The following is a 15970-nucleotide window of genomic DNA, read 5'->3' as shown; positions in this document are numbered from 1 at the left end:
GCTCCTTAGACAGCAATTTCCAAACCCACGACCACTACCATCTAGAAGGACAAGGGCAGCAGATAGATGGGAACACTGGCACCTGGAAATTCCTCTCCAAGTCACTTACCATCCTGACTTGGAAATATATCGCCGTTCTTTCACTGTTGCCGGGTCAAAAGCCTGGAACTTCCTTCCTAACAGCACTGTGGGTGTACCTACACCACATGGACCGCAGCGGTTCAAGAAGGCACCTCACCAGCACCTTCTCAATGGCAATTAGGGATGGGCAATAAATGCTGGCCCAACCAGCGAAGCCCACATCCTGTGAATGAATAAATTTTTAAAAAGCCAATTTACGCACAGCAACACCCCACAAACAGCAATGTATTAAGGACCAAATAATCTGTTTTCTTTTGGTGTTGTTGATTGAGGGATAAAAATAGCCAAGGACACCAGGAATAACTCCTCTGCGCTTCTTCGAAATAGTGCCATTTGAAAGGGTTTGTGAGTTGTTGAGGTGTGTGAAGGTGCTATATGAATGCAAGTCTTTCTGAGGGGCAGTCTGAGTGTTCAGTTCAATCTTTATCCTTGTGTGTGTTTTTTTTAATATCACTATCTGGCCCCTCAATGCGCTGGAGCTCAGTAAGTGTTTGTTATCAGACATATAGAGACCAAGCTTCTTGTTGACCACATGACCAGATGCTGAGTGAAAGGTTCCTAACCCACTGGTTTCTATCTGAACTGGCCTTGTTTAGGGACATTTATCTGCGCTGCATTAATGCTGGATGAGCCCACTGTGATGTCAAGCGGTAAGAATTCAGCCCTGACATGATATTCTCCAGAACACTCTCCGCTATCTCGCTTATCTGAGTGACTTACAGGTCTTGCATGCCGCCAGATTTCAACGTAAAGGGGATGTGGCAAGTCATAACTGCAGCTTAGCTGTTTATTAGTACAAGAGGGCCTGCGGGCAGTAAATATTGTGAAGATGCTGGAAGCAAGGTTGCCTGTTTTTTATAGACAGTCAGTGAAAGAGAAGAAAGCCTGAGCATTGAGGGGTTTAGTGACGGGGGATACATGGGAGAGCCTTGGAATCCCTGTGCAGCAGTGAACATGTCCCACTGATCACCTTGGAGCCTTGTGCAACCTAATATTCACCTTGTCAAACACAACTGGTGGAACCTGCCAACGCAAACTGGAGGAACAGCACCTCATTTTCCAATTCGGCACTTTACAGCCTTCCGAACTTAACACTGAGTTCAACAACTTCCTCCACTCCTCTTGATTCCTTTTGAAATCCAATTTTAATTTAAAAATTAAAAAAAATATATATTTAATGATTTGTTCTCTTTTTCATCCTTTTCCCCAAATCCCCTCCCCTGCCCCCTCCACAGGGCCACCTGTCACTTGTTTCCATGTTGTTCTATCACAGAGCACTGACCCTTGTTCTGCTATTAATAATTTCTGCTATCTTACCTTTATGCCATTATCAGCACCTTCTTTACTCTTTAACACTACCATTAACACACCCTCTGTCTTGTGTCCATGATGTCTTTGTCAAACTCTCCTTTGCTGTCACCTATCCCTGACCTTCTATCTTGCTCCACCCTCTTAAACGATATAAGGTCCATCACATCGCATTTCTAGTTCTCATTAGCTCTAACGCAGAGTCATACAGCCTCGAAATGTTAACTCTATCTCTCTCTCCACAGATGCTGCCAGACTTGCTGAGTTTTTCCAGCATTTTCTGTTTTTATACCTAATGTTCACCTTGATGGGCATGAAGGAGATCCTCGGGTGAATAATGATAATTGGTGGAGAGTCCCAACATTTTGTTCCTAGGAATGGAGACGAGCAAAGAAAAACTTAGACAGGAATATGGTGAGGCCATTCAGACTCTGCTATTCAATTATGGGCAGATGGTGCCAGAGTAGTAATGTCACTGGACTAGCAATCTCAATTTCAAGGCCCAGACTAATGCTCTGGGGTTTGGAGAACTTGGGACTGTTTTCCTTCAAGAAGAGAATGTTGAGAGGAGATTGATAGAGGTGTTCAAAATCATTAGGGATCTGGACAGAGTCGTTAGGGAGAAATTGTTCCTATTGGTGGCAGGATTGAGAACTAGAGGACACAGGTTTAAGGTAATTGGCAAATGAAGCAGCTGGTGGAATTTAAATTAAATGAAAGCTAATCTCAGTAATGGTGACCATGAGACTATCATTGATTGTTGTAAAAACCCATCTGGTTCACTAGTGTCCTTCAAGGAAGGAAATCTGCCATCCTTACCTGGTCTGGCCTACTTTTGACTCCAGACCCTCGGCAATGTGGTTGACTCTAAACTGCCCTCTGAAATGGCCTAGCAAGCCACTCAGTTCAAGGGCAATTAAGGATGGGCAAAAAATGCTGGCCTTGCCAGCGATGCCCACATCCCATGAAGGAATAAAGAAATTAGATCATAGTTGATCTCTACCTCGACTCCATCTAATGTGCCTTGATGCCACATTCCTTAATTCACTTACCTCAAAAAAAAATTGAGGAGAAAAGCAGGAAATGCTGGACATGTTCAGAAGGTCAGGCACCAGTCAGGAGATAGGAACAGGAGTAGGCCATTTGAGCCTGCTCCACCGTTTAATTAGATTATGTTTGATCACCAACCTCAATGTCACTTTCTCGCACTAACTCCATATCCCTGGTGTGGCAGTGGAGAAGGAACAGAATTAATGTTTCAGCATTTTCAGATGAAGATTTCTCTGGTCAGAATCATACCCAGCACAAAGTGAGAAGGTTGAGGTTGTTGGAGGTCAATCATCTCAGCTCCAGGGCATCACTGCAGGAGTTCCTCAGGGTAGTGTTCTCGGCCCAACCATCTTCAGCTGCTTCATCAATGACCTTCCTTCCATCATAAGGTCAGAAATGGGGATGTTCGCTGATGATTGCACAATGTTCAGCACCACTCACAACTTCAGACACTCAAGCAGTCCATGTCCAAATGCATCAAAAAAAACAAAAAACTGCGGATGCTGGAAATAAATACCTGGAAAAACTCAGAGACCAAAAGCAGACTGGGTGACCACTTTGCAGAACACCTGCCGTCTGTCCGCAAGCATTACCCAGACCTCCCTGTCGCTTGCCATTTTAACACACCACCCTGCTCTCTTGCCCACATGTCCGTCCTTGGCCTGCTGCATTGTTCCAGTGAAGCCCAACGCAAACTGGAGGAACAGCACCTCATCTTCTGACTAGGCACTTTACAGCCTTCCGGACTGAATATTGAGTTCAACAACTTTAGATCTTGAACTCTCTCCTCCATCCCCCACCCCCTTTCTGTTTCTTCCCCCTCCTTTTTGTTTTTTCCAATAATTTATATAGATTTTTCTTTTCCCACCTATTTCCATTATTTTTAAATGTATTTTCACCCATTGTTTATCTCTACCTTTTATGCCCTTTTAGTATTATTTCACCCCATCCCCACAAAAGCTATCTGTACCTTGCTTGTCCTGCTCTCTACTCTTAATTAGCACATTCCTTTAGATAATATCACCACCTTCAACACCTCTTTGTTCTTCTGTCTGTGACATATTTTGGTTATCTCCACCTATCACTGGCTGCTTGTCCCAACAAACCCCCCCCCCCCCCCCCCCCCCACCACTCCACACCCACCCCCCCCCCCCCCCACACCTTAAACCAGCTTATATTTCACCCCTTTCCTATTTTTACTTAGTTCTATTGAAGGGTCATGAGGACTCGAAACGTCAGCTGTGCTCTTCTCCGCTGATGCTGCCAAACCTGCTGAGTTTTTCCAGGTATTTCTATTTCTGTTTTTGCACCACACAAGTGCCAGGCAAGACCATCTCCAACAAGAAAAAAATCTAACCCTGCATCTCCCTCTGACATTCAGTGTAAAAGCCATCACATTTCTATTTCTCTTTAGTTCTGAAGAAGAGTCAGATTGACTTGAAACTTTAAATCTGTTTTCATCTACATCACTATCAACATCCTGGGGGTTACCATTGACCAGAAACTGAACTGGACTAGCCATATAAATACTATGGCTACAAGAGCAGGTCAGAGGCTGCACATTCTTCAGACAGTAACTCATCTCCTGACTCCCTAAAGTCAGTCCACCATCTACAAGGCACAAGTCAGGAGTGTGAAGGAATACTCTCCGCTTGCCAGGATGAGTGCAGCTCCCAGAACACTCAAGAAGCTTGACACCATCCAGGACAAAGCAGCCCGCTTGATTGGCACCCCATCCACCATCTTAAACATTTATTCCCTCCTCTAATGACACACAGTAGCTGCAGTGTGTACCATCTACACGATGCACTGAAACAACTCACCAACGTTCCTTAGACAGCACCTTCCAAACTCGCAACCTCTATCATCTAGAAGGACAAGGGCAGCAGATACATGGGAACACCACCACCTGGAAGTTCCCCTCCAAGTCACTCACCATCCTGAGTTGGAAATATATTGCCGTTCCTTCACTGTTGCTGGGCCAAAATCCTGGAACTCCCTCTCTAACAGCACTGTGGGTGTACCTACACCAATGGACTGCAGTGGTTCAAGAAGGCAGCTCACCACCACCTTCTCAAGGGGCAATTAGGGATGGGCAATAAATGCTGGCCCAGCCAGTGAAGCCCACATCCCGTGAAAGAATAAATTTAAAAATATTATATTTTTATGTCAGATTTCCAGTCTATTGCTATTATAAAATTCTATTGACCTTATTCTCAAAAACTTCAGTTGACATCCAGCCTCATCAGCTTTTTGGGAGTGAGTTCCAGATTTCCACTACCCTTAGTGTGAAAAAGTGTTTCCTGAAATCATCCCTGAACAGCCTGGCTCCAATTTTAAGGTGATGCCCTTTTGATCTGTACTCACCCCATTGGAGAAAGTAGTTTTTCCCAATCTACCTTACCAACTCTTTTAGTTACCTTAAACACCTCAATTAAATCACCCCTGAATCTTCTATGCAAGGGTGTACAATGCAAAACCATGCAAACTGCCCTGATGATTTAATCCATTTCATTCTGGTGAATCTGTGCTGCACCCCAGTCCAAGGCCAGATATATCCTTGTTGAGGAACAGTGCCCAGAACTGAATGCACTTTAGGAAGGATGTGAAGAGAGAATGCAGAAAAGATTCATGAGAATGGTTCCCTGGATGAGGAACTTGAGTTATGTAGCAAGATCAGAGAAGTTAGGACTGTTTTCTTTGGAGAAGAGAAGGTTGAGAGGAGATTTGATTGAGGTGTTCAAAATAATGAGGGGTCTGGACAGAGGAGATCGGGAGAAACTGTTCCCATTGGTGGAAGGATCGAGAACCAGAGGGCACAGATTTGAAGTAGTTGGCAAAAGCAAATGAGACATGAGGAAGAACCTCTTCACGCAGCAAAAGTGGTTGCAATCTGCTGCCTGAGAGTGAGGTTCAACTGAGGCATGCAAGAGGGAATTGGAGTGTTATCTGAAAAGGAAGACTGTGCAGAGTTCTGGGGAGAAGGTGAGAGAATGGCACTAGGTGAATTTCCCATTTGGAGAGCTGGTGCAGACACGATGGATAGAATGGCCTACTGTGCTATTACACTTCTGTGGCTCTGTGCTCTAAGTAGGATCTTTTAAATTCTGTAGTCAGTTGTAGCCTAGCAGGGACATCAGCAGTGGCATTTGGTCCACGCAATAGTCTCCAATAATGGTGAAATAAGTCAATAAGTCAATTACCACTAAAATAATGAAAACTTCAAAGGCTTTGCTTTTATAGATATTCCTGCTTCCTCGATGTTAGATAAATCACTGCAGGAATCTCCCAGGAGAAATTCTTTGCCTTTTACAATTGAGTAATTCAGTCGTTGCAGTAATGTGTGAAAGATACACGTAACTGATGTGATTTGTAGTTTGCAATCAGAGTGGTGCTGAACAAGGGGACTGGTGAGGGGAAACTAAGATTCAGTGAAGATGCAGCGATTAACCCTATGAAGTCTGAACTTCTGCTTCACAGTGATTTCAGTGATCAGCGTGTTAAGTCACAATGAGTGATTAAGATGCTGGGATATATTTATAGACCATTGACTATAAGACATTACTCTTTCCTTGTACAATATTTACCCTTCAGTAACCATCACGATAAAGCCAATTATTTGGTCATTGTGATATGGCTGTTTGTGGGAACTTGCTGTGTGCAAATTGGCTGCTGCATTCCCTACAATGACTACAGTTCAAAAGTACCTTAAAAGAGAGAGAAAAAGGAGACAGTTTGGAAAAGTAAGAAATTATTTTTAATAGTTTTAATTTAAGTTTAAAACAAAATCTCTAAGAAGCATGTACTAGCCGCTTGAATGAGCCTCCACAATTTCAGTTGTTTCCTTTCTGGACTGGAGAGGTTGAGTGGCATTACAGGAACATAAACCTGGCCATTAAAAGACTTTTTTTGCTGTTAAGTACCAACCCTAAAGTATGACTTGAATGGGAAATTGATGTGCAAATGCAGCAACTTCTACAAACTCACAAGGAGGTTGAGGGCGAGTTACTGTTTTCACGAGGCTAATGGCAGAGTGGTATAATCATCCAGCAGCTCGTGGTGATTCGTAACTCGTAGGAAATCCCCCTCACCGTATATTTGTTGGATGATTTGCATATTAATAATGGCGAATGCCATTAAACAGGGAGTTATTTTGGCAGCAAAACCTGGGCTGTTAAAGGATGGGGGAAAATGCAATGAGGTCGGATTGCTGGGGCTAGCATAGGTCCAACTGGTCATATCAGTCAAGAAATTCTATCACATGTATGAATGACATGGACAGGTGCTGTGGTATGTTATAGTTCATTCAGGGAGTGCAAGTTACTGTGGCAACAATACACTTTTTATAATCTGGAGCTATGGTTAGGGGTAGCAGCTCTAACACTCATTCCATCATATGGATGGCCCCCTCTTACCACCTGCTACTGGTGTGTGGTGGGAGAATTTACAGGCTGGTTCTCAAACTGCTTGGCCATGTTATGAACACACCAAACGCATGCATTACAAGCACATCAAATCCTGAAGTGGGACTTGAACCCAGAACACCTTGCTCAGAGGCAGCAGCACTACCCATTGCACCACAAGACCTCCTGTGCTGGGCTTAGGTACACAGGGCTTAATTTCAAAGTTTGCAGATGACAGGAAGCAAGGAAATATAGTAAACAGTGCAGAAGATAGTAACAGACATCAAGAGATCAGAGAGAGACTGAAGGAGTGGGCGGACACATAGCAGATGAAGTTTAATACAGAGAAGTTTGTGGTGGTAGAAAGAATGGAGAGTCAATATAAAATATAGAGTGCAATTCTAAAGGGGTTGCAAGTTCCGTGAGACCCGGGGTTTATGTACACATGCTTTTGAAGCCAGCAGGAGAAGTTGAGGAAGGCCGTTAAAGATGACTGTGGAATTCTTAGCTTTATAAATAGATGCACAGTATAAAAAGCAAGGAAGTTATACAAATAGTTGTTTAGTAATACAGAACTTGAGTGTTGCTGAAATAAAGACATTTTGTCGAAACTTTTCATCTGGCACTCATCAGGACAATGCGCAAGAATACCAATGTAAAGGAAACAACAACTTATACTTCATGAGAAGAGAGTTCTGATTTGTAGGCAAGTGGATTTGCAAGATGAAAAACTTTGACAACATGTCTCTTTTTCTGGCAATACTCAAGGAAGTTATGCTAAACTTTTGTAAATTGCTGGATAGGTCTCAGCTGGAATATTGTGTCCAATTTTGGCCACCACACTTTAGTGAGGAATCTAAAGCCTTAGAAATGGCGCAGAGATTTACCAGGAAGGTACCTGGGATGAGGCACTTCGGTTAATGTGCAGAGACTGGAGAAGGTGGGACTGCTCTTCTTGGAGCAGAGAATGTTAAGGGAGACTGAATAGAGTTGTTTGAAAATCGTGAAGGGTTTTGATAAAGTAATTAAGGAGAAACTGTCTCCACTGACAGGAGGATCTTTCAGTGTTCAAATTTTTTTAAGGGGTCTGAGAGTTATGAGAGGCATGAGTTATGAGAGTAAATAAGGAGAAACTGGCAGAAGGGTCGATAATCAGAAGGACCCAGATTCAGGGTGACTGGCAAAAGAATCAGAGGCGACATGTGAGCAACAAATGGACACAGCGAGTTGTCCTGATCTGGAAGGCGCTGCCTGAAAGGGCGGAGGAAGCAGATTCAATTGGAACTTTCAAAAGGGAATTGGATAGATAGTTGAAGGGGAAAGCTTTGCAGGGCTGTGGGGAAAGAGCAGGGGAGTGGGACTAGTTGGATCACTCTTTCTAAGAAGCGGTACATGCACGATGGACTGAATGGCCTCCTTCTGTGTTGTATCGTTCTATGAATTTAAGTAGGAAGATATTACATGAGGCATATAGTTAAGTGGATAAGCACTTTGACACTGAGAGCTATCAGCTTATTAGGAATGTGTTCTTGGGCTGGTAAGTGGCCTTGATTTTTAACCAACATCATCATCTTCTTCATGTGCTTGATACAGAGATATTGACCTTATTAGGTATTCATTTAAGCAACGTCAAGTGGGTTTGCAGAATGTGAAAAACAATTTATTTTTTAAATTCCAAAGTGCATTACATGTGATGAATTTACTGTACAGTGATTTATATTTACACAAGACATTATATGTGATCGGGATGCCAGGCGCCAGTGAACCGATATAATATATAATCAGCAGTCAGGCCCCTGACGGTTGTTGTTGTGAGAATCTGAGCACCTATAAACTATAAGGAAAGAACAGAGACTCCACTGCAGAAGCTGCTGTCGTCTACAAACAATGATGGAGCTGAGGGATAGATCTAATTACGTTTGATGCGTAGCCACTTTTGTAATACAGCCAAGAGCATGTGGCAGTTTGTGCACAGCAAGATCCCATTGACAGCCAATAACCAGTTAATCTGTTTTAATGGTAGCGTGCTTGAGGGGAGGTGTTGGCCCGAACACTGCGAGAACTCCCAGCTCCTCTCTGAGTGATGCTATGGGATCTTTCACATCCACCTGATGTGTTCTCAGAGGGGCGAGCGTTCTACCAGAAAGACGTCAACGAGAGATAGACTTAAACAATCTCATGGCACTATCCCAAAGAAGAACCGGGGGAGTTTGGCCCGGTGTCCTGGCTAATATTTATTCCTCAAGCAATATCACTAAAAAACAGCTTATCTGATGATTGAGCACACTGCAGTTTGTGGGATTCTGCTGTGGATGAACGAGCTGTCCTGTCTCCGACATTCCAACAGTGATCGCACTTCCTTGGCTTTAAAGGACTTTGCGACATCGGGAAAGGCACAACAAAAAATGCTAGTCCATTTTCCCTTCTGTTACAGCTGCACGTGCAAGTAGGGCTGGTAGAATTGCAGTCTGGAGCAGGAAAGGGAGCTGATTGCTACCGCCACCCCCCCCCACCCCCAACCCCCCACCCCACCCCACCCCCCACCTGGGCTGAATTTTACAGGTCACCATGACAGGGGCAAACAAACAGATGGGCACATGAATGAGGGCATCGTGCCCACACACAGCAATTTTCGGGGCCACTCCTCCCCCACATTACTCACTTGAGGCCTCATCCCACCACATCAGGCTGTGGGAGAGGCCTGTGTCTAGACTGTGGGAGAGGCCTGTGTCCAGACTGTGGGAGAGGCCTGTGTCCAGATTGTGGGAGAGGCCTGTGTCTAGACTGTGGGAGAGGCCTGTGTCCTGACTGTGGGAGAGGCCTGTGTCTAGACTGTGGGAGAGGCCTGTGTCCAGACTGTGGGAGAGGCCTGTGTCTAGACTGTGGGAGAGGCCTGTGTCCAGACTGTGGGAGAGGCCTGTGTCCAGACTGTGAGAGAGGCCTGTGTCTAGACTGTGGGAGAGGCCTGTGTCTAGACTGTGGGAGAGGCCTGTGTCTAGACTGTGGGAGAGGCCTGTGTCTAGACTGTGGGAGAGGCCTGTGTCCAGACTGTGGGAGAGGCCTGTGTCCTGACTGTGGGAGAGGCCTGTGTCTAGACTGTGGGAGAGGCCTGTGTCCAGACTGTGGGAGAGGCCTGTGTCCAGACTGTGGGAGAGGCCTGTGTCTAGACTGTGGGAGAGGCCTGTGTCTAGACTGTGGGAGAGGCCTGTGTCTAGACTGTGGGAGAGGCCTGTGTCTAGACTGTGGGAGAGGCCTGTGTCCAGACTGTGGGAGAGGCCTGTGTCCAGACTGTGGGAGAGGCCTGTGTCCAGACTGTGGGAGAGGCCTGTGTCCAGACTGTGGGAGAGGCCTGTGTCTAGACTGTGGGAGAGGCCTGTGTCTAGACTGTGGGAGAGGCCTGTGTCTAGACTGTGGGAGAGGCCTGTGTCCAGACTGTGGGAGAGGCCTGTGTCCTGACTGTGGGAGAGGCCTGTGTCCAGACTGTGGGAGAGGCCTGTGTCCTGACTGTGGGAGAGGCCTGTGTCTAGACTGTGGGAGAGGCCTGTGTCTAGACTGTGGGAGAGGCCTGTGTCCAGACTGTGGGAGAGGCCTGTGTCCAATGTGTCACCAGCAGGTTTAACTCTGCGGGTCAGTGAAAGCAGGAGGGTGGGGGTGGGGGGTGGGGAGTCTCCATACTACCCACTGTGCCAATCAGAGGCCCCCCCCCCCCACAACAGTTTTGACTCCCCACATCCACCCTCCCCTCCTGCCTGGTCCAACATGCCTACCCACCTTTGCTGGGGACCTGCCTAGCTGGACCTCTTAATCTTTGTGCTCGAGCCCTGGAGTGGGACTTGAACCCCTCAATGTTGGAGGCACGAGTGCTACCAACTGAGCCATGACAGACGCCAAAGCCAGGGTTACACCTGAGGAAGATAGGAAAATAGGAATGGAAGGATATGTGGGATGAGGTAGTGTGGGGTGGGGTTTGTGTCAAGCATAAAGCAACCTAGACCAGGTGGGCTGAATTTTTTCTATGTAATTCTGTGTAACTCAGCACAGGCGTGGATCAGTTAACCTTTGGAACCAAGAGGGGAATTCTCAGTGATGTTCAAATGTTTTCTCGGATAAAGTCTCTGACTGAAGGGCGGGGTTGGGGGGGACGGTTGTGGGGTATGGGGAGGGGGAGGGGTGGGTGCAGGGGGGCACTATTTTGTTTTCACTGTTCTCAGCATCTATGAATCAACGTTCAACCCAATTTATTTCAATGCTCGTCTGACGGATTGCAACCTGACCTTTGGGTGGGGACTGGACTTCAGTAAAGATACATTTAGAGCAGTGTTGGACTGAGTTTTAGATATCTATATAGGAGATAAGTGTAACATCCTGGCAAAGGAGGGGATGGTGGTTGGGGAAGGATACATCAGCACCTGCTGACATTAACTGCCTTGAAATAGATGTCTGATCGAAGATTCCAGAGACTGGCCTTGCCTCAGACTCTAAGTTGGGAAGCTTTATTTTGGCTCATGGTGTCAGAATTTCCTGACTACTCATTACATACTGGGTCAGGTGTGCGGGGGTGGACAGGGAGGGGAGGGATAAAGTTCCGCCGTTACGTTCAGGGTCCTAATGCCCTCCTCATTACTAGATCACAAGGCGTTCTGTGGTCTTGGCCTGCTCCCTTTGTCCGATTGACTTGATTCAGTAGAATGTCACGGCGCAGAAGGAGGCCATTCGGCCCATCGTGCATGTGCCAACTCTTTGGGAGAGCTATTCAATCAGTCCCACTCCCTCTAGCTCTTTCCCCATGTAGATCTTTTCCTCTGAAGGATCTATCCAATCTTCTTCCGGCAGTTATTGAATCCGCCTCCCCCACTCTTTCAGGCAGCGCATTCTAGATCATGGCAAATTGCTTTGTAAATAAAAAAGTGGCCTCTCATTTTATTGCCAATCACTTCTAATCTGTGCCCTCTCACTCCTCCGCCACTGACAACTGTCTCTCTTTATTTACTCTCTCGATACCCTGGGTAATTTTGAACAAATCTCCTCATAACCTTCTCTGCCCTAAGGAGAACAATCCCAGTTTCTCCAGTCTCTCCACATTAGCTGAAGTCCCTCATCCCTGGGACTGTTTCAGTAAATCTCCTCCGCACCCTCTTCAAGACCTTGACATCCTTCCTAAAAGGTGGTGCCCAGCATTGAACACAATACTCCAGCTGAGACCAAACTAGGGTTTTATTGGCAATTAACATAACTTCTTGCTTTTGTGCTCTATTCCTCTATGAATAAGGCCAAGGATCCCACGTACTTAAGTTGTCCTGGCACCTTCGAAGATTTGTCCACATAAACTCCCATGACTCTTTCTTCCTGCCGCCACCACCCCCCCCACCCCCCCACCACCCCCCTGCTTTAAAATTGTCCCAAATTTGTGACGGCATGGAATTATTTGAAGGGCTCGTTTGACAACATCCCTTCATCATTTGTACACAAGTCAAAAACATTGAGGAGTATTAAAGGGTGTCTGCAGCGAGCAGGAGGTTTGGAGACAAGTGGATCATGTGGGGAAGAAAAGCAGTACCGACTCGATGGGCCCAATGGTCTGTTTCTAGAACAGGCTGGTGTGGAATGGAAACCTTGGGCTAAGACCAATAATTTTAAAAAAATATAAACAATTGCATTTCTGTAACACTTTTCACAATATCCCAAAAGGCTTTACACACCATTAAGTACTCTTGAAGTGCAGTCATGTAGAAAACACAGCAGCCAGCTCGTACACAGCAAGATCCCTCAAACAGCAATGCGATAATCACCATTTAAGCTGCTTTTAGTGATGCTGTTTGAGGGGGTTAATATTCTGGGCCCCAGAAGACGGGGGAGAATTCCCCTGCTGCCCTTCACATAGGTGCAGCGGGATCTTTTACATCCACCTAAAGACATCTCATCCTAAAGACAGCACCTCCTACAGTGCAGTACTCCCTCAGCGGGCAGAATGTTGCGCTCGCCGGACGGGCCTGGGTCTGACCCGAGCAAGCCTAAAGTGACGGGTGATGACGTTGGGCGAGCGTCCCGGTGTCATCGTGTGGTATTCCGGTCGGTGGGCACACGTGGTAGAAGACAGCGCGCTCGCTGACAGTTAACTGGCCTATTAAAGCCATTGAAGACCCCACCCCCACCCACTGCGCTCGCCCTGCCCCCTCTCCGGGAGCGCTGAGCGCTGCAGCGTGCGAGTTACGCCGGTTGACCGTTAATTGGCCGGCCAGCGTGGAATTGTGGTCCATTTCGCGGCTGCTCCTGCCCAGCCCACCCGACGACTGGAAAATCCTGGCCGGTGTTACTCACTTATACCGCACGCCGGGTCCATGAACCCAAACGACTGACTCAGAGGCAAGAGTGTTTGAACCATGACTAACACACACACACACACACAGCGTAATGACACTCGCTGGCTGCAGTAATTACACAGTCAGAATGCTGACACGGCTCAAGTCAATGAAAAGGGGTTTCTGCAGTTGGTCTACATTAAACAAAAAGGAATGTGTGAATGAAATGATAGCTTGGCTACGAATGAACTGCAAAATGGTGTTGAACTATACAGACCAAGGCAGGTGCTACAGACTCAATCCCTGGTCTTTGCTGAGGTAGTTAACATCAGGGAACTCCTGGGGTAGGGAGAACACACAATTCAGGCCAGATCGCCCTGTCTCAGATTGGCATTGCTAGATTTCACCAAGGCTCCTTAGACAGCACCTTTCAAACCCACGACCACTACCATCTAGAAGGACAAGGGCAACAGATAGATGGGAACACCACCACCTGCAAGTTCCTCCCCAAGTCACTCACCATCCTGACTTGGAAATATATCTCCGTTCCTTCACTGTCGCTCGGTCAAAATCCTGGAACTCCCTCCCTAACAGCACTGTGGGTGTACCTACACCACATGGACTGCAGCAGTTCAAGGAAGCAGCTCACCCCCACCTTCTCAAGGGGCAATTAGGGATGGGCAATAAATACTGGCCCAGCCAGCGAAGCCCACACCCCATGAATGAATTTTTAAGAAGTGTTTGTGTCTCAATGTTGCCTTTTTAATAAGTTCATTCACGGAATGTGGGTGTGGCTGGGTAAGACCAGCATTAATTTGCCACCTTCAATTGCCCTTGAGAAGGTGGTGGTGAGCTGCCCTCTTGAACCGCTGCAGGGAATGTTAGCGAGAAGGGTTCCAGGATTTTGTCCCAGGGATATTGAAGGACCAGTGATCTAAGTGTAAGTCGGGAGGGTATGTGGAGGGGGAATTGGAGGCTGTGGTGTTCCCATGAACCTGTCACCCTTGTGGCAGGGGCCAGACATTTGGGAGGCAGCATGGTGAAGCCCTGGTCTGGCCAGTCACTGGAGCTGGTGCTGGCCACTTCTTTTAGTTCTCACGGAGAGCGCAGTGTAGGGGGGAGAAAGGGAGGTGGTGGGAGGTGAGGGATGTGTGGATTGAGGGCTCACATTCATTACTACACTTTGAGAATGAAATGGGTGCATCAGGAGATCCTGACCTTGTCCATAGGGACTTATAAAATTAAAGAGATCAATGGAATTCAGGATCATCCCAGTCCTCTTCAAGGGTTGGTATTTTAACCAAGATTATTTGAACAATCAATCAATCCCATTAATCTTTCAGAGGAATTCCATTACATTTGGCACCTCTTAATTATGTTGACTCTGAAGAATCCTTTGTGCTGTTGGAGCAGACAAGAGACATCCTTCAGAGGAGAAATTATTTAACCCTGATAGGACATAGGACTAGGAAGAGGCCGTTCAGCCCATCAAACCTGGTGAACCTCCAATACCCTCACCTAATAAAAATCAATCAAGCTCAGTTGTGAAATTTGCCATTGACCACCCCCCACCCCCACTCTGTTTCTGTCCAGCCTCAATAGCTTTATTGGGGATGGGCCTTGCAGATTTTCACTCCTCTTTGTGTGAAGAAGTGCTTCCTGACATCACTCCTGAATGACTTGGCTTGAAGTTGAAGGTCCTGCCCCCTTGTTCTGGACTCGCCCCGTAGCCAGAGGAAATAGACTCTCTCTCTTGGCCCTATCAAATCCTTTAATCATCTTAAAGACCTCAGTTAGATCACCCCTTCATCTTCTACACTCAAGAGAATACAAGCCGAGGACTGTGGAAAGAGTGGCAGGGAGGTCAGTGGTTGGGTTGGCAGACTGTCCTTTAACCTCTGCCTATTGACTCCAAACAGTTTGATAAGACGAAAGGCACATCTTTAAGAAATGATCAGGACGTTATCTGAACTGAGCACAGTCTCAACCTAGTTCCAAACAGCTGAGAATAAAGGGACAGCAGGAGGTCATTCTGCCCATCGAGGCTGTTCCACCAGTCAGTTAGATCATGGCGGATCTACACCCCACCCTCGTGGGCTGCCTCTCTCCTGATACCCCTGCCTAACAGAAATCGTTCTATCTCAAACTTAAATTTCCAACTGACCCACTCATCTCCACCACTTTTTTTACTACCTTTCTACTACCTTCTACTTTCTGATGAGTGACCTAGTTCTAAATTTAAGATGATGTCCCCTCGATCTTGGTCCCCTCACCAGAGGGAACAGTTCCTCCATGTCTACCTCTATCGAATCCTTTTAATATTTTAAACACCTCGAGGAGGTGGCAGCACACCTCCCTCACCCCACCTGATCTCCAGAACTTAATGGAATACCAGCCAAGCTGATGTTCAGATTGGCATCACCTTGGAAATGCCTCTCAGGGAGGTCAGGATGCAGGAAGTAGAAACATCAGACTGGGCGCAGCACAGGATGCTCCACCAAGCTGAAGGGTGCAAGTGTGTTGGTAAAGCGGCGGAAAGGGAGCTTTGCTTTTTGTTTTGCTCCACCTGACCTGGGGAAGATTTGTTGCTGATACTGGATAACCAAACAAATGGGAATAGCCTCTGTATAATTCTTCGATATGTGTCACTGGCTACCAGCCCTGCACCTTACACAGCAAGAAAATGCGGAATAATGAACTGATCTTAAATCAGATGGGTGCGCAAAACAACACCGGCAATATTTACTTAAGAAATAGGAGCAGATGTAG

Source organism: Carcharodon carcharias, chromosome 12 (genome assembly GCF_017639515.1).
Source record: "Carcharodon carcharias isolate sCarCar2 chromosome 12, sCarCar2.pri, whole genome shotgun sequence".
In the NCBI taxonomy this organism is placed as follows: domain Eukaryota; kingdom Metazoa; phylum Chordata; class Chondrichthyes; order Lamniformes; family Lamnidae; genus Carcharodon; species Carcharodon carcharias.
The sequence above is the reverse complement of the archived record's forward strand: the minus strand, read 5'-3'. Positions refer to the sequence as shown.